Source organism: Siniperca chuatsi, linkage group LG16 (assembly GCF_020085105.1).
Source record: "Siniperca chuatsi isolate FFG_IHB_CAS linkage group LG16, ASM2008510v1, whole genome shotgun sequence".
Lineage (NCBI taxonomy): Eukaryota > Metazoa > Chordata > Actinopteri > Centrarchiformes > Sinipercidae > Siniperca > Siniperca chuatsi.
The window spans coordinates 1,198,582-1,218,326 of NC_058057.1; the positions used below are offsets into that span (position 1 = coordinate 1,198,582).

At 39.9% G+C, this 19,745-nt stretch overlaps 1 protein-coding gene across 2 annotated transcripts in view; it reads right to left on the minus strand.

Annotated features, from left to right (window-relative positions):
* Positions 1 to 10,690, minus strand: part of LOC122862842 (5-hydroxytryptamine receptor 1E) — a 34,808-nt gene extending 24,118 nt beyond the window's left edge. For both annotated transcript variants that reach the window (XR_006374855.1, XM_044168634.1), the window contains exons 1-2: positions 10,578 to 10,690; positions 10,345 to 10,476 (exon numbers count right to left, since the gene is read on the minus strand). The gene's annotated coding sequence lies outside the window, so the exon portion shown is untranslated. The remainder of the gene's footprint in view (positions 1 to 10,344; positions 10,477 to 10,577) is intronic.
* Positions 10,691 to 19,745: the final 9,055 nt, after the last annotated feature.

The following is a 19,745-nucleotide window of genomic DNA, read 5'->3' on the forward strand; positions in this document are numbered from 1 at the left end:
AAAACAATGCAAGATGATGTATAGGTTTTCCTCTTTATCTATTCTTTTATTATTTGATCATTTATTTTATGCTCATAATATTTTAAAATACCTAAACTATTTTCAGTGTTAGGTTATTTTGCACTATATAGGTTTAAAAAATAAACTAATAATATAATAATAAAGTATTTTAAGTGCTACCAGGTCTCATCCACAATTCAAAATCCTTGTCTCTGCAAACACAACTCAGAGTCCCATGGTGTTAGCGTCTCCCGTCCATGACCTCTCCATTACCATTGAGAACTCTGGTGTTCCTGGCTCAGACTTCAAGGAACCTGGGAGTGACGCTGGATGACCAGCTCTCCTTAACTGCCAACATTGCTGCTCCTGCAGATTCATTCTCCACAACATCAGGAGGATACGACTGTTCCTCACTCAATATGTCCACAGCTGTGATGGTGACTGGATTCTGTTCAGGGAGGTTGCCACTAGCCACTGTGCATCGCTGTTGTGTGATGCCTCCCTCTCCCATTTACTTTTCCAGTACTGTTCAGTTTCCAGCCTTGGTGGTGGTTATTACCCTGCCATTGAGCGTACACTTTCGCAGGTTGAGTTGCGAACAGCCGGTTTATTCTTCTGGCTTCATTATCTGTCGTGTACCTCTTTAGGCGGCTGGCCAAGGCTCGGAGCCTTTGTTTGGCAGTTTCGAGTCAGGTATGGGCATCTGGTTGTACTTCTTGGGTACTTGCTTTCTCATTGCACCTCTCTCGGCCTCTGTCAGTTGGCTCACTTCTCTCTGTGCCTCCTTGATTTTTGCCTCCAGCCTTCGTTTCCATGGTGGGTACTGTTTCTCATGGCTCCCATGGTTGCTCTTATAGCCAAGCATCTCGAGGATATATATATATATATATATATATATATATATATATATATATATATATATATATATATATATATACACACACACATGTTGTAGAACTGCATGTTGTAGAACTGCTGATAGTAAATCTTTACAGAATTTCCTTGTAAAATACATGCAGTCTTACTTTGTGGGATTATGTACAAGTAATATGGCAACCTATCTTCTCCGTTTTCAGGGATGATGCCTTGTCAGACATTGGTTTTGTTGAGGATAACAAAGAGCTGGATGTCTTGCAAGAAAGGTTAACAAAAGATGTATGCTAGAACTCATCAGTACAAAGAAACTAATTAATCATTCACACACCAAAGGCACAGGCCTCGGGAGCAATTTAGGGTTCAAACCGGGATTGAACCACTGACCTTCCGATTGGTGGACAACCCGCTCTACCACTAAGCCACAGCCGCCCCACAGCCACAGTAATGTGTGTGCTGCATTATCCATTGCCCTCAAAAACCCAATAGTTTACTTTTTTATAACCTGAATTTTCAGAGCTTATTATTTCTATTCTTAATTATGACCACAACTTATTGTTTGGTGAATTTAATATTCATGTTGACCGTCCTGATAATCGTTTTACATCTGAATTTTTAACTATTAGTGACTCAATCTATAACAGCATGTGTCATCTCATACACATGAACAGGGCCACACTCTTGACTTGACCTCTTGAGGGATTTTATTTCTGATCATAAAATGGTTTGATTTGATATAAACTGCATTTCTACTACTCCCTGTTCTGAGCAAACAGTGTACATTAGTTGTGTCTGTAAACTGTTAAAAGGGAATGCCAACCATTTAAAAAATTCACATATTTTGTTCCTGTGCCCCAGGATAGTTCAGTCAGTTTTTGTGAACATGCACCAATTTTAAAGCTAGAAATCAGAGAGAGAACCCTCCAATCGGTGATGTAAAATCTGGGGATGCTCCACAGACAATGAATAGGGCTCTGACTTTAAGAGTCCATAAACTGTTTGTGTGCACTCTTTCACCCAAATGAAGTTTATATTCTAGCATTGGTAGAAGATCTGAACCAGACTTAAAACCTCCTTAGGGTGTAATAGCACAAACTAACGTTTTATGGACTCATAAAGTCAGAGCCCTATTGTCTCCATTGTCTATGGAGCAGCCCCAGATTTTACATCCAAATTACATCACCGATTGGATACTGACTGAACTGTCCTGCGGCACAGGATGAACATATTTTAATTCTTAAAATAAATGTTACCACCAGGACTTTTACCAACAAAAAATCATTGGTGTGATTCAGACTATTGTGTTATTATTTTTCCAGCTACAGAAGGCTATGGAATAAGAAGGCTCAGAGGTGGAGTGCATACTCCTTGAAATCCACAAAGGAATATGGCTACACCACTGACCTGCAACGAGCCACTGTAGGACTATGACTGTGTTCTGGCAAGGGACTATCACATAGGAGGAAGAAGAGGCCCGATGATCCAAGGAGGCTTAAATGTCTTCCCCCTGTTCCACCACCTTCAGTAGAGGAGCTGATTCAAAGAGCAGACACAGATTCAAAGAGCACAATTAACTATATAGACTAACATCAAAAATAATGGTCTGCACACTGTTAGACTTGTTCCCACTGTGTGTTTATTGAGAGAACAACATTTTGATTGAAGCATTGATCTCTCAATAAACACACAGTAGGAGTAAGTCTAACAGTGTGCAGACTATTATTTTTTATGCTGATTTTCTGTTTGTCCAGCACCAGATTACCAGAGTGGAGATAATGTGAAAAACTCTTACTTTACCCCTGTTTGCGGATTACAGTGATCTAATTGCTATTGTTTACCATTTATAGAGCATAGAATGAAGAGAGGATTTCACGCCATTGATTATCAACACCCTACCATAGGGCTGGGTATGGGCAAGGACCACACGATTCTATTTCGGAGGACACAGGCCAAGTGAACATTTTACTACTTGTGCTTGTGTGTAAATTTACTGTATATATTTTTCTACATAAAGTTGTTTGTATTTCAATATTTCTTTTTCCATCTTCAAATAAAAGTATAGTGTGTGACAGCTTTGAGTGCTATCATTTAGTAAAAAAACACATGTTCTTTATGCGCTTCAGTTTAGGAGCACATGTGCTCCTTTGGAAAAAAGTTAGCGTCAAGCCCTGCCTTAAGATAAATAGTCAGTCCCAGTGTCAATAACTCTAACAATAAAAACTTGATCAAAAACTGGCTCTGATCCAGTAAATCATGACACAAATAAATTCAACAATGGAGCAACAACATTTAATCTGTGAATAGTGCTTTTAATTCCTAGCCTTTTCAATATTGGAATGAGATTTACTGAACCCACACACAACACAAAACAGTGTTCCTGCTGTTTAATTCACATTGTTGATTTGTTAACTTGTGAGCCTCTCTTTCTGATGGTTCGTTAACTGCTGCTTTTTTGACTTTCTACACAACTAAATAATCAAAGGAAACATTACGTTCAGTAAGACTGATTCAGTTTGCCAACTAGCCCCGACTGGGAGTTGAGGACGCCATCATCTTCCTGCTGAACCGTATCCACACCCACCTGGACAAGCCAGCAAGCACGGAGATGATCATGTTTTTTGACTTCTCCAGTGCTTTCAACACCATCCGGCCAGCCCTGCTGGGTGAGAAGCTGCCAGCGATGCAGGTGGATGTCCCCCTTGTTTCCTGGATTGTGGACTGCCTGACTGGCAGACCACAGCATGTTTGTCTGCAGCACTGTATGTCGGACAGCGTAGTCAGCAACACTGGGGCCCCTCAGGGGACTGTCCTCTCTCCCTTCCTCTTCACCATCTACACCACTGACTTCAGCTACCACACAGAGTCCTGCCACCTTCAGAAGTTTTCTGAGGACTCTGCTGTGGTGGGATGTATCAGCGGTGGTGATGAGACGGAGTACAGGGCTGTGGTGGGGAACTTTGTCTCATGGTGTGAGCAGAACCATCCGCAGCTCAATGCGACAAAGTCAAAAGAGCTTGTTGTCGATCTACGAAGGGCCAATGCACCAGTGACCCCGGTTTCCATCCAGGGGGTCAGTGTGGACATTGTAGAGGATTACAAGTACCTGGGAGAACACATGGACAATAAACTGGACTGGGCTAAGAACACTCAAGCGCTTTACAGGAAGGGCCAGAGCCGGATCTATTTTCTGAGGAGGCTGAGGTCCTTCAACATCTGCCGGACAATGCTGAAGATGTTTTATGAGTCTGTGGTGACCAGTGCTATCCTGTATGCTGTTGCATGCTAGGGCAGCAGGGAGGGGGGAGCTGGACTCTCTGGCGGTGGTGTCAGAGAGGAGGATGCTGGCCAAACTACATGCCATCTTGGACAGTGTCTCCCACCCACTCCCTGACGTGCTGGTCAAACAAAGAAGTACCTTCAGCGGAAGACTCATACCCCAAGAAACACCACAGAGCGCCATAGGTAAGTGTTAGTCTATATGACCCTAAGTCATTAAACTGGACATTGATCATTAACATCTCTGCAATACTTGACATAATTATGCAATATTCTGTGTTAATACTCCTGTGCAATATACACTTTTCAGTTTAAAATTCCCTATTTATTGATATTTATTCATACCTCTATTACTGCTGTGCAATATCCTTCGTCTCTTAATAAGCTACACTTAACTTGACAGTTCATGCACTATTACCTTATACCGTATTATTATCATCAACCGGTAGACCCACTTTGTACTTCACACTTATTTTTTACTTATACCCACTTGGTACTTAATTTATTTTCTGACCTGTATTATAGTGTATTATATTTTTTGCTTAGTACTTATATTCCTGTGTGCACTGACGTGATAGTGAGCTGCTGTAACAAAAGAGTTTCCCCTCGGGGATCAATAAAGTATTTCTGATTCTGATTTGCACATGATATATATCATATCGCAGTGCTGATAACAAAACACCGTTCCTATTGCATTTACTCTATGCTCAGATGTCCATTTTGCCCTGCTGGCTTTGGTTGTTTTTTCCAGTTTCTTTTCGGGATCCTGAAGTATGTCTCAAGCACTCCCCTGTCCATATGTGGCCAAGAGCTTTGGTGTAATGCACAGCGACTACATTTTTGTTTCCATTGGTGCACATTTACCACAGCGGCACCACCAGCTGTCCCTTGCACAGGGCAGCTCTGTGCTGCTATCCTCACTGGCTGGCTGTGCTTGACTCTTCCTCCTCCATACATAGTAATTCCTCCGCACTGTATTCTGGCTCATGCAAGTAGCCCTGAATGTCTGATGCCAGCATTACACTATTATTTTCTTCAACAGGAACATTGTCTTCTGCCAGTGGTTGTTCTAGCCAGTTGATTTTGGAAAGGATGTTTTGATTTTGGAGTGGTGGGGAGCCTGCCCTCTCTCGATCTGAATGTCTGTGGAGGCGGGCAAAAAATGCAGAAGTGTATTCTGTACTTTGAACAACAGCCCTAGAGTAAATGAACAGGGAGCTCTGGGTGCAGGCAACATGGAGGGAAAGTTAACTATTGTTCATTTACATATACTACCCACATTTTCCCCTTTCAGTTTAACTCTAATATAACCCTGTCCCTGACAACCGTCACGTCACTCATGCTAATCACAACTGTTTGCTGTGTTAGCGAGGTAGCTAACCAGCTATCGTTTGTCAGGCAGTAGCAGATTGAAAGGTTAGCGTCAGAGCATCTCTTCATCATTCTGCAGCTCAGCAGACGACGGTGGTGGTTTGAGTCTGTTGAGTGGTAACTTCATGCTACGTTGTTACCTAGTTGGTGAGATGCTGGAAAGTAAATCTATAATGTTAGAAGCCTGTTTTTTCACCAGATATGTTGAACGTTTCCCCTGAATGTTTATAGCGGCTGAGGCGCTGTTTATCTCTTGACTCGGCAGCAGCGAACCATGAGTTAATGTTTGTGACCGTTACCTTAACAGCAAAATATTGCTACAGATGACATGTTTTGACTAGCAAAAAAAAGCGTTTCTGATTAGAGATCAATTTATTGAAATACTGGTTCAGAATCGGAACAAAGCTGCAGCATGAATCTCGTAGCTTGATAGAGTAAGTAAGAGAATATGTGGTTTAATAGAGAGCAGTGGTGGAATGTAACTAAGTACATTTAGTACTGTACTTTAGTACAATTTAGTGGTACTTGTACTTTGAGTATTTCCATGGCATTTTCTGCTTCTTTAGTAATTGACTGATACTGAACAGTACTGATGTTCAATAGCTATTTATTCTTTATTCAAATGGTCAGCAATTGACTGATACTGAACATACAGTACTAATGTTTATTTTATTTTTTATATATTCTTTATTTTCTCAGTGTTCATTTCTAGAATTGGTTGACATTGTATGTTACATTATTTAACATGTTAAAGTTATTTGTTTAAGAACTCAGAAATTCAATATATCGGCCGCCATATCGGCTGGATGTTTAACCTCTAAAATCGGTATCGTTCTCAAAAATCCTATATCGGTCGGGCTCTAATTCAGAATACCAATTTGAAACATGCATTTTTTGCCCCACGATACATCCAACCCAGAATGCCTTGATTGATCAATCAGGAGTCAATTCAAGTATTCTGTGAAGTAGAAACCACTCACAGCTCAACATTTTACCTCAGAAGAACAGTGGTGGGCGGGCAGCGATGTTCCTTCAGGCTCCGCAGCCTGGCCAAGTGCCAGGGAAAGCACCAAGAAGAATGATAATGTTAGCTAAGCACCAACCCAGAGAACTGTGACCTGCTCTCACTGAATCAGTCGCATTGACCCAAAAATACATTTTGAGATTAGCTAAGCTACAAACATAGCTAACTGGAGAGGTGGAAGAGCTAGTTTGCAAGCCAAGTTTGACGTTACCTAAACACAACACATCTGTCATGTCGTTGGTGTTGAAAATACTCTCGGACAAAACAATCCGACTAGGGGAGACCGCGGATGGTTGCAACACTTTTTGTCTAAGCACCTATAACTTGCAGAATTTTTGTGTTAGAGCTCTCAAATTTGGACACAAAGTACCCTTATTTGTCTACTACAAATAGCAGTTTTTCCAACTTCTCCAACTATATAAGAGAACTAATTAATTACTGTCAAATGCAAAGAGTTCCATGTGAAGTGAAGAGTTAAAAATTGAGACCACACCACAAACTAAACTAACTAAACTCTTTCTGTGGTTTGCCAAGAACAAAAAGAACTTGCCACGGACTTTTAAATCACTTTAAGAATGACTGTAATCCACACTGCTGATTCTTTGCTTCATTTATGTTTGGATAAAAGTACTATTGTTAAATCTATTCTGGTTAAATTATATTATTTATGTGTAATTCATCTGGTACTTTTACTAGACTTTCAGCATCATGCACAGCCTGCTGCCTCTGCACATTGGGTCAGTATTAGATGTTGCTGTTACTATTTATTGGGATTTATACAACAAAATGAACATTCATTGGTATCATTCTGCATTGCCTATTGTTATATACAATCTAAATGAATATGAAAATTATTTGTTCAGGTAAAAATGTTATGTCATATAGCCACATTAATAAAATTGAAAATGAATCATTTATATGTTTGTTTGGATGCTTTCAACTGTATGGTCGCCTCAATTTTGAATTCTGCATTCTACAAAATTAAAAAATAAATACATTTACTTGTCTAAAGTACAAGTGCCTCAAAACATTAATATCAAACCCTGGTTGACCTAACCAGTTGTTGTTTTAGGGCACTTGCTGAAACGACTGATGCTGTTGTTTTTCTTGGGAGGACAGTCACAGTGATGCCTGAAAACAGCTGAACTGATAGTTTCATTGAGTTGACTGGTTAAATAAGGGTTAATAATTATTAGTAAGTAAAGAATGAAATATATTATATATATATATATATATATATATATATATATAGCCTTATCTACCTACACATTCTCTCTTTTTCTATCTTCTGCATACAAAGACAAACACACACGCATAGTGACTCAGTGCACCCACTCTCCACTTGAGCTAATTCACACAGCACTGCTAAATCTACCACATCATGAGAATGACCATTCAACTTTACTTCTTACCTTCCTGACCTCAGTCTGATCCACAAACACACAGACAGGCAGGACAGACTCAGCTAAACAAAACTTCAAACACCTCAGAATACTTACAAACTGACACATTACTACTGTAACTCGTCATGGTTAATCACTGCTTGGCTCAGCAACAAGATGGCCCTACATTCTTTTTAATCCAACGGATATTCTTTTGATGGAGCATACATCAGATATGTCAGCAGTATAAATATTAAACAATAGACATTGTTCTTGAAAGAAACAGTCTTTGCTCCCAAAAAACTGCAGTGTTAAATATTTTAAGTTGTGCTTCAACTAGGGCAATGGCTAACAATGAGGACATTGAGGTCACTTCCAAACTTTTTTTATGGGAATTTTAGCAACCTATAACAAATTGGGGTATTTAATTGGCTGTTTCTTGTATACATTCAATATATTTAAATTTGATTAATTTTGAGCTAAAATAAATAAATAACAAAGTTAGTCACAGAGTTCCACAAGGTTCTGTGCTTGGACTGATTCTATTCACCTTATATATGCTTCCTCTAGGCAATATTATTGGGAAACACTCCATAAACTTTCATTGTTATGCAGATGATACCCAATTATATCTATCGATCAAGCCAGATGAAACTAACCAGTTAACTAAACTTCAAGCATGCCTTAAGGACATAAAAACCTGGATGACCTGCAACTTTCTGATGTTAAACTCTGACAAAACCGAAGATATTGTACTTGGTCCCAAACACCTCCGAGACACATTATCTAAAGATATAGTTACTCTAGATGGCATTGTCCTGGCCTCCAGCACCACCGTAAGGAACCTCGGAGTTATCTCTGATCAGGATTTATCCTTTAACTCCCACATTAAACAAACTTCAAGGACTGCCTTTTTTCACCTACGTAACATTGCAAAAATCAGGCACATCCTGTCTCAAATTGATGCCGAAAAATTAGTGCATGCATTTGTTACTTCTAGGCTGGACTACTGCAATTCCTTATTATCCAGCTGCCCGAATAAGTCCCTGAAGACTCTCCAATTGATCCAGAATGCTGCGGCACGTGTACTGACAAGAACTAGGAAAAGAGATCATATTTCTCCAATATTAGCTTCTCTGCACTGGCTCCCTGTTAAATTCAGGATATAATTTAAAATCCTTCTCCTCACCTACAATGCTCTTAATGGTCAAGCACCATCGTATCTTAAAGAGCTCATAATACCATATTATCCGACTAGAACACTGCGCTCCCAGGATGCAGGGTTACTTGTGGTTCCTAGAGTCTCCAAAAGTAGACTGGGAGCCAGAGCCTTCAGTTAACAAGCTCCTCTCCTGTGGAATCAGGTCCCAGTTTGGGTTCAGGAGGCAGACACCATCTCCACATTTAAGAGTAGGCTTAAGACTTTCCTCTTTGATAAAGCTTATAGTTAGGGCTAGTTTGGGTGAGTCCTGAACCATCCCTTAGTTATGTTGCTATAAGCCTAGACTGCCGGTAGACTTCCCATGATGCACCTCTTTCCTCTCTCCTCCTCTCCCTCTCCATCTGTATGCATTTTTATCCCATTAATGCATGTTACTAACTCGACATCTTCTCTCTCATGTAGTTCTTCTCATTTCTCTCCTCTCTCCTTCTGTCGCTTTCAGCAGGTATTTCTGCCTCCAGAGCTGCAGAGTCTGGATCTGTGGTTGTGGGCCACCTACTGCCCCTGTGTTCCTGCTCGACAACTGCTACTACAGTTGTTGTTATTGGCTCTGTTACTAATACTGACATTATTTTTCCTATAGCTGTTATTACTAATTTGTTAATATTAACACTACAATTTCTATTCTACTATTAAATTTAAAAAAATAAACAAATCTACGTGGTATTTGCATTGTGCACACATAATATTACCGCATGAGTTATGGTCAAGATCCATATCTTGAGCATAACCCAAAGATATTCAAGCAGTACAGTAGCCAGCATAGTTTGTCATTTTGATAAATTGAAACAGTCATAAAAATGATCATCAACTGACAAATCAATTAAATACTTTGTAACTGCAGTATTAGGCTACTTATAGGTTAGGCTGTTTGTGAAATTATAATCCAATGGTATGGTACAGTACAGTGTTTTTTTTATATCTCCCTTTCATTACAATAATATATTAGTAGCTGCATGATATCCCTAAAACATAGAGAATATCACCTGACAGTAGCTGTTGTATCCACAGACCAAAACACTGAGTCAGTGTTGCAGCTGCTGCAGGGACTGACAATATCAGGCTTGTTTTATTAATTACAGTGTAAGTGTAGCAGGCTGTGTGCTGACAGGGAGGCACCTGTGGCAACACAAACGCATCCTACACTGTATCTGCCCATTCACATAAAGCCCCAGTTCCAAGTTTAGTTCACTTACCATTGAGATTCTGTCACCAAGACCTCTCTCATCTTCTCCTCCAATCCTGCGTGTTTTAGGTAAGAATCAAAACTAGATGTGATGTCTGTTCTGCGCTCCTGTTGCACAAATCTGCAGCGTTTTCTCAGCTCTCTTCACATGATGCACACACATAAAAAAAAAGTTAAGATGCATTAATGTATTTCATGCATTAATCATGCATTCATGGTGCATTAATCCACGCAACGAGTCACCTGTCATTCATCTGCCTGTGGAGAGAAAACAGGAGGACTTCATGAGCCAGTCTACAACATCCCTCAGTGTCTGCTGTTCGCTCGTCTCCTGCCGAGGCTGTCGTCACACTCTGCTGCTGCATTCAAATGCTGTCGCAAATGTTGTAATTATGATTCGTGCGCACATAAATTACTCGACAATGTAGTAAATAGCCATTTTAATTAGGGGTTGAACAACTTGTACCAGTGTCCTAGCCTAGCCCCCTCGGGACTTTAACCCTATTGTGTTTGTGCTGTCTTATTATTATTATTATTTGTCTTATGCCGCTGCTCAAATTACCGTGAGCTGGAATGAGCTAGAAACTGAAACTTGGCCCAATAACTGTAAATGATGTGCAGGTGCTTCCACAGAAATATGACCCAATCGGCCACATGGTGGCGCTGTAATTAAGGCTCAAAAATGCAACTTTGAAGAGGCCACGCCCCTCACACCGTAAGTCCGAACGACTTGAAATTTATCTCACAAGTCCAGCTCAATGTGCTCTACTAAAAATCCTCCTGGACCACTGAAGTCCGTCTAACATTATGAATATTTTTGAATAACACATTTTTGACATCTCCTGCTAAATCGTAGGTAACCGTAGACCAAAGTCAACAACCGATGGGCCAATCATCACAAAACTTACAGGATATGTCCACACAAGTACCTGAAACGTACCCTGAAAGTTTCATTCAAATCGACCGCTAGCGGGCGCTACAAATGCAAACAATGTGCGTGGCATGACAAATCAGACTATGAATCAGAAATGGTTTGTTTTCTTCATTCTATTTGTGAAAATGCAAAAAGGGAGATTTCACTGCTCTTGTCACGTCTAGGCCACAGGAAAATCTAACGGTGTTGACTTGAACCCCACAATTGCCGCTTACAGCTATATTTTAAATATAGGACTTGCCATCAGGTAATGTTTGTTTGTTTAATATTAAGCACATCATCATCATGCCCACAAATTGAGCATTTTTCTTTTCTATTGTACTGCAGAGCAAACAGGTCTGTGCCAGGGTAGTAGCCACAATTTTTGAGATCATGGCTCCAATGTTGCCCAGCTAAAACAGTGTAGTCAGAAATCATGTTGTAGCACACAGAAAAATCACGCAGAGAAAATCAAGTTTCTCTGCAGCTCAGAAATGTACCACTGTACAGTAACTGTGTTCTGCGTTCAGCTGGTGAATAAGTAACCAACAGTCATCGAGAAATTCAGCTAGACCTGTTGTTGATTAGTGTTAACCCATAAAGACCTGTCAATCTGGGAGAGAGAGCAGATTCCAGACCTCCATGTTCAATGTTAATGTTAGGAAAACTCTCTTGTCTTAAAGAGGCAAGATTCCTTTGTGTCCTTGGAAGATATGGTGCTGGAGGTTTGGTGACGTATCGGTGAAGTCGTTGCATTTTCTGAGTAGGCCTTCTGTGACATTACCTACCGCAGGGGGCGGGGTCATCTCTCCTCTATCAGGGTACTTTTGTGTCTTTATTATGCAATCAAACAGAATAGGTTTGAAAGCAAAACTATCACTGCAATCAAATTTTTTTATTGCAAATAAATTAATTTGTGATTAAAATGTATCAATGCAAATCCAAAAGGTTTGCTTTTGAAACCAAAAGTTTTGCTTGCTGTTGAGTTGACTCTCGTGGGCGGGACCTGCGCTGAAAGAGCCACTGTTAGTAAACGGGAGGGGGAGAAAATCAGTGCACAGGTATGTTTATATATAACTTTAACGCCTGAACTGGTGCATGTAGATTGCTTTTGTTTAACGATCTGCGATATTGTAATGGGTAAAAAAATACATATTAGTCAGCCTGTAGCTGCTAGCTTAACGTTAGCTTAATTAGATAGTCACTACCTTACGTGCCCAGGCTGCCTATTAGCCTGCATGACGTTATGCATATAGCCAGCTTAGTTAACGTTAGTCACTTTCTCGTCTTAGGTGTCACGCTAGCTGAGCTGTCTGGGTTCCATCCACCTGTTTTTTGCGTATTTTCGATTTTAATAATAGCTATATGGAAACAAGCATTCTTTCACATTCTGTTTTGCCGATTGTTGGCCCACCAACCGAAATTACCTTTAGGCATATGACTTTATGGTTACTTAGCTTTATAAGTTTGGGAATGTGTAGTGACACGGTAATATTGATGTTACTGGTGGTGAAAATGTCTTAAATAAAAACCTTCCTTTTGGCCAAAACACGTCCTTAAGATACTTTGATAAAAGAAACTGCTTTCCTCCAAAATGGATACATTTGGCTACATTTTACAAAAGTTACTGGTAGTCTCTATTCAACGACACACCTTCTGAGGCTATCTAAGCTAAATTATAAGCTATTTCATGTTTTAAAATTCATTTTAATGTTAGCAGACAATGGTGACCAAATAAAGTAAAATTGGTATGTAAAAAATAATTACAGATACAAAATACATTACAAAATTACAAAATATCTTAAATATTATTATAATATAATTATGAACAGTCAGCGAAGAGAATCAGTCAGGCTATTTGTGAGAGATAATTGATTATACGATTTAATACTACTTAATAATTGATTTAATACTTGGCAAATCAGTAAAGCCATCAAAAAGTCATGTTAAAATACAATTACACACAGTATAATAAGCAACAAAACTGTAACCGTAACCACAAACAAAATTGTAACCAATTCGGCCTATGTACATTCATGTGTGTGCATGCGCCCGTGCGTGATTCCAGCTGGCGATGGGCATCACTCATGGTCAAGTCCATAATAGATGGCGTGGAAGTCCTTCGGCAAAACCTTCTTCAGTTCTTGAACATATTTGAACTTCTGCTCTTTAATTGTCTGGCTGGATGTGTACAGTGGGGACACAGTGGGGACACAGTGGGGACACAGTGGGGACACTGTGGGGACACTGTGGGGACACTGCTCTTCTTCCTGAGAGATAGGGTTCTCAGTCGTCTGCGTGGAGAATCTTGTACTCCATGTGCCATCCACTTTGTGTCTAGTGGATAGATGGATGGAAGAAATTGGAAAGCAAAAGAGGGACAGTTAACAGAGATGGAAGAGAACAAAAGTCAAGTTTTAATTGAATACACAGTATGTTTATGTTTATGTGATCTCCTGATCACACTGTGCACAGAATCGCACTTTATTTGTGTGTGACCTCTTAAGATATTTCTGTCACTGGCTTCTGATTTTCAGTAGCAAACTTGAGGAGGGCACTGCATAAGAGCAGGTCTCAGCTCTGGCAGCCGCATCCGTCGCTCCGCAGGATGTACTCTTCATACATCCATCGCAGCTACAGAACACCCAGCCAAGTGGGCGCAAGATGTGATCCGCCTCCTGAGAGAGACCAATTCAAGCCGAGTTGCACCGCAGGACAGACAATCCCAAAGAAGCCTGAGCTCCACAAGAGGAATCACTGGTCGAAGAGCACACGGGGCTCAGCGCTGCCCCCACAGGAGAATCAGTTGCGCATCCCTCCTTGCTTCCAGTGCAACTTGTCCCCTGGCTATCTGAACCATCAGGTGAACATTACTTTTCCTGTGATATACTGATTGATTAGGTTACTAACAAGTAATTTAGCGTGAGGTCAGGGATAGAATCTCCCTTCAATATAATCATGATATGAAATCGTGAAATATTTCACAAGAGCTTCCCAAAACTTCTCTTGCTGAATTTTGTGATTTTCACTGGTCAATGTCAAAATTATCCACTTATCTGATTACACTGGTCCTCATTTATTTATTTATTATTCATCACTGTATTCATAACATTCATTTGTCTGTTCGTTTGTGTGCTGTTAGTTGTGTGTGCAATAAATGTTTCACGTATAAAGATCGTTGCCTTTGCTTTCTGTAACTTACACTCACTTTACGTATCCGTTCCTTGTTTTACCTCTTGCTACCTGATTTCAGGTTAATTACCTCACAAAGCTAATTTGTGCGTTATCTCTTGGCTGATCAAGAGAAACGGCTTAGTGTGAAACTGAGCTAAATTTTAACTACATGTTAAATGGTGGAGAATGTTGATTAAATTGCTGCTGCTTCGTATTCACTACATGTTGATGCAGAATGCAGGCAGAAACCCGTAGATTTCCTACATATAATTCATTAAGTCATATAAGTCATTCCTGTTAATAATCATGCTCTTTGTGACTGAAAAAAGCAAAACATTATAGAGTTTCAATACATTTCCAATTTTTTTTGAAATTCAGCGTTTTAAGCATGATTTGATTGATGGTCGAAGATTAGTCTTTAGAAGACTAAGATTAGAAATTAATAAATGAATCCTGAACATTGCTCTCCCACATCTCTATAATGATTACATTAATCTCTCCTAATTGTATAATGTATGAGGGCCGACATGGCTAACATCATGATGTTCTCACTGAGTCATAAGAATCAATGACAGATTGATGTTTCTGAGGGAACTCTGTTATTTGGCTGCAGAAAGAAACTGATATTGATGTTACTAAATTTGACTCATTTTCCCACACTACAGGGCAATTTGTTAACACTGACGATGCCATGCTCACTGTATTGTACTGGACAGGTCAGAGGTGTGTCAGGGGGCACATCAGTGATAGTTGTTGAGGAAAGTAAAGCAACTCCAAGCCTCCAACCTTCTGCTTCAGTCCTCTGCGCCCAAAGTATGGTGTGATGTCATATCAGTATGGAGCAGCAGTGTGCAGGCTCTGCATTAAGCTAAGAGGAGCTGGACATGGCAGGCGTGTTTTATCAGCGCAAAGTTGAGGAAGAATATTTTCGAATAATTTGGAGGCATGTCACACCTACTGTTGGTGAGTCTGTAAATGTGAATCACGTCAGAGCCCCCACAGCAGTGTTTGGTTGCACAAAACCCTCATTTTTATGGTTTATTACAATGTGAATGCGTTGTCATAAAGAAAGGACATACATTTATCCACAAGTCTAATCATTTAGCTAATTAATTTTTGTCAACATTCCACAATATTTGTTTGGTATTGCAATTTAAGTGAAGACCACATTTAAATGTCTCATTACAGTTATGTTAAAAATTAAAAGGGACTTAATGTTTCACAATAATGGATTACATATGTGTTTCAAGCGTGTGGATTTAATATTTGAATATAGTTCAGAAATGAGTGGAAACCAATGAATGCCTGGAATGTGTAAAAAAAAGAAGTTGTTTTCAAAACAGCTGTCATGTGTACTTGATTTGTGGAACATTTGCTAGAATATCGTTTGAAAGATGAACTCCACCCACTTCAGATCAGTTTACTAGTTCATGGTTAGTACAACTCAGCCTGTGAAAGTTGTATAGTGAGAAATTAACATTGATGATGTCATAGTGATGTCATCAGGGTTATTTTCTTGGGCTTGGAAACTACAAATTTATAACAGAAAGCCTGCATTCCAAACTGGGACTACTATGTCTAGAGACTAAATGTCAGGATATCTCAGCCTCTGCTGCTTTGCTGTTTCTTGTGAGTCGCCCAATTTCATGAAAGAGCAGTACTAAATCACTGGAGTGCACTCTTTAGCTACTAGTTGTATGTACAGTAAGTGGATCAGTAGGGTCATTGTAGAGGCATCTGTCTTATTTTTGCACTCTCTCCTCCTCACCTTTTCGCAACAAGGCAGTAACTATCTGAAAGTGTCAGCCAACAGTGGGAGCAACTTGTGAAATGTGCGAGCTGGGATCTCTCAGAGCAGGCACACATGGCTCCTCTTGGCACTTGGATTAAGGTGTCAAGGTGCACAGGCGGGTTAACCTGCAGGGGTGCTGGGACAAAAATTAGCTGCTGGGCCCCTATTAACACCCCGTTCCTCACACTTTGTGCAAGGTGTTTAGTTTTTCTATGCTGGAATAATACCTCCCACCAAGATTTGTTGCGTGGTCATTTGATCAAACATGCATACTGTTATGTAAGCACAAATTTGAAATAATTAAAGTCTTGAAACTTGACCTGAACTTTGGATGTGTTTGACGCAAGTGTGCAGAGTCAAATCAAATAACAAAGTTCTTAGTAATATTGCACTCAAAACTTCAAAATGTTGTCAGAAAATCAGCAGAAAGAGAGGTTTGCAGCATATCTCACAATATGAGAAGACACTTTGTTTTACTTTAACCTATGGTCGATTACAAAGTCCAGTTTGAGCTCAGATTCTGGAGATGAAATGGTGTAAAACGTTTTGAAATATTGAGCATGCAGTGACAATAAATGTCTTAGCATATGTACTGTATCAACAACATGTCCCAACTTGCCAAATATGTGATCAAAATATTTGACAACATCTGTGTTTATCAGAATCATGTCTGATTTTCTTTCAGAATATATCTGTAACTCTGAGATTTTGATGATACTCTGATCACCGGCACAATCATTCATAATGAGGGACTACTACTATTCTATCTACTTTTAATCCCACTGGGTACCTGTGTTGCATGTCATCTCTCTGTTTCTTTTCCCATATTCCTGTCTCTCTTTCTATCTACAGTGAGCTAAACATACTGATGACAGTTCTGCTTTAAACGTAAAAAAAGAAAGAGCCATATTCACTTCCATTAGTTAATGTTTGCACTTCATCTTCATTCAAGATCATCAAGGCAAAGTTGTGTCATCTCTGTCTTCCATCCTTCCATCAGTCAAACTGAAACCTGTGAATGCTGCTTTAATGTTGTCTGTGCTACCCATGATCATAAAATCTGTCCATGCTAAATAGGTCTTGATTTGCTACATCCAACATCCAGTGATTAACTCATCAAATGCAGGTTTTTAGTAGCATTGCTCACTATGAGGAACATGGCGTGCAGGATAAAAAAGGAATGATTACTAACAAGAAAATATGCCTCAATTGTTTTCTGTGTTTTGGATCAGTACTGTCATTAGTGTGGATATTAAATAGCTCAAGGTCTGTGGTGTCAGAGTGCTTTTAGCTTTAAGCTTTGGGAGTATTTTCTAACTGCAGCCTCACAATTAGAGCAGCAGACTTGATTTGAGTCAGTGATTTGAATCCCCAGGTAGGCCGCTGGATTAATGTGCTTACTCAACTCCCTGCTTCACTCAGTTTTTCCTTTCTCTAATCTCTTTGTATTATTATTGTGTTAGTATTGAATATATAATAATCATTTGATCTCACAGTTCCCCTCCACTTCTATTTATAGTGGCCATTTGTCATCTCTCCTCGGGTGGTTTCATTCCACTGTGGCACAAGCAGAAAAAAAACAAATAACTTGAAAATAATTACCAACCCTGCTCAAAGAACAAGGAGAGGAGAAAATACTGTAGACTGTAATGATATTCTTATATTGTATAATTCTGACATTATCATTAAACCTCAGGTTCTTCAGTTTGTTACATCTGTGTGTCACGGACTAACAGGCAGAGGACACCGAGATGGATAGGAATGTCTTTATTCAGACGACAGCCAGCAGTGGAGAGTGTGGAGATAGGTAGAGTGGATCTGGGGAAGCCACCGGAGGGAAGCCACAGGAGACTGGAGAGACAAAGGAGGAACGGAGAAGCCACGGGGAACTGGAGAGCCACTGGAATAGTCTGGTGCATGGAGTCCCAAACACAAACGAGGTCGGACACTGAGTGTGGAGAGTGGAGTGGTTTTATCCTGGGTGTGATTGGGGCTGATTGAGGGCAGGAGTGGAATTAGGAGCAGGTGTGGGTGATTACGGGCTGGTGAGGACATGACAGGCTGCGACACTGTGTTTGTTGCTGATCTGTTATTGTAATGAATCTTTTAAGTCATATACATTTTCTAGACCAGTTAGTTGAATATACTTCCTTCACATTCATATTTCAACAACAAAATAGGTGATTTGTCATTGCCTTCCAGAACGACCCACATGACCGCTACAAAAACTACAGTATTTATACTGTATGAGTGTTTTCTGATATGCCACCTATAAGAGTATGTTAAATTTAGGCTATTGAAACTACTTGGTTAAACTTAGGGAATGACCATGGTTAAAAGAAAATAACCCTAACTGTTGGTAGACAAAATGTGAACAGCAGTCTCCATTATTAAATGATGGTAAATGGTAATGGACTGTACTTGTATAGCACCCTTCTAGTCTTCCGACCCCTCAGAGCGCGTCACACACATCACGTTCACACACGTTCACACACTGATGGCAGAACTGCTCCTCAGTAAAGAACAAAGAAACGAATCATTCACACACACTCACACACTGAAGGCACAGGCCTCGGGAGCAGTTTGGGGTTCAGTGTTCAAATTCACAAAAGAAAATAAACCTGTTCGGCATATGACTGATTCTTTTCAATACTGTCAATCACAACTGTCTGTAGAATGTGCAAGTTCGTTTTTAGTTAAATACCTGTAGCCATCAACAGCAGGAATCAACAAATCCTCAAATTTAAATGACAAAATACGTCATTTGCCCATACCCTTTAGAACGACTCAGAGAAGTGTCTCCTCATCTGACTCCCCTATCAGCAGAACGCAATCATTTGTCTGTGTCTCTTAAAACTGTGAGAAATCACAGTTTATGATGTGGTTAAGGCTCAGTTAGGTTTAGGATTAAAACCTTGATTAGGTGTAGGCAAACACTGTGGTTTAGGTTAAAATTACTACTTCGTTCAGGTTAAGGGATCTCCGTCGTCATGGTTACAATAATAAGCACGTAGTTAAGGTTATGGAACGATCGTGGTCATGCTTAAAAAAATGGTCGGTTGGAACCGGGAAACAAACAGCAGGCTTCCGTGGTAACATCTGATGTTGACCCATCCGTCCACCCCGACCTCCTCCCCCTGTGGACTTTGTCGCTCTATAACAATGTCACCTGACTTCCTCCTTTGCTCCTGTCAAAATTACTACAAACTTGAACATAAACATACAATATGCTGTTCTTGGGAGGACATTCTCATTGGAATGTGAATCTGCAGTCTCTGTTTTAATTTCTTTATTGAGGAATACAGGTAAACAGACATCATTGAGGTCCAGCCATATTCCTTGACATGCTGTTACTGTTTGAAAACAGTTCAAAGTATTACAGAGGAAAAATGGAAGCAAAAAGAGGAAACAAAATAGAAAGAAAGGCGGAAAGGGCGTTTAGGCTGGTGGTAAGATCTCTAGTGAGTTGAAGTTAGTTATAAAAGGTTGTCAGTTATAGAAGAAACATGACATCCTGAAGCAAGTGAGAGAT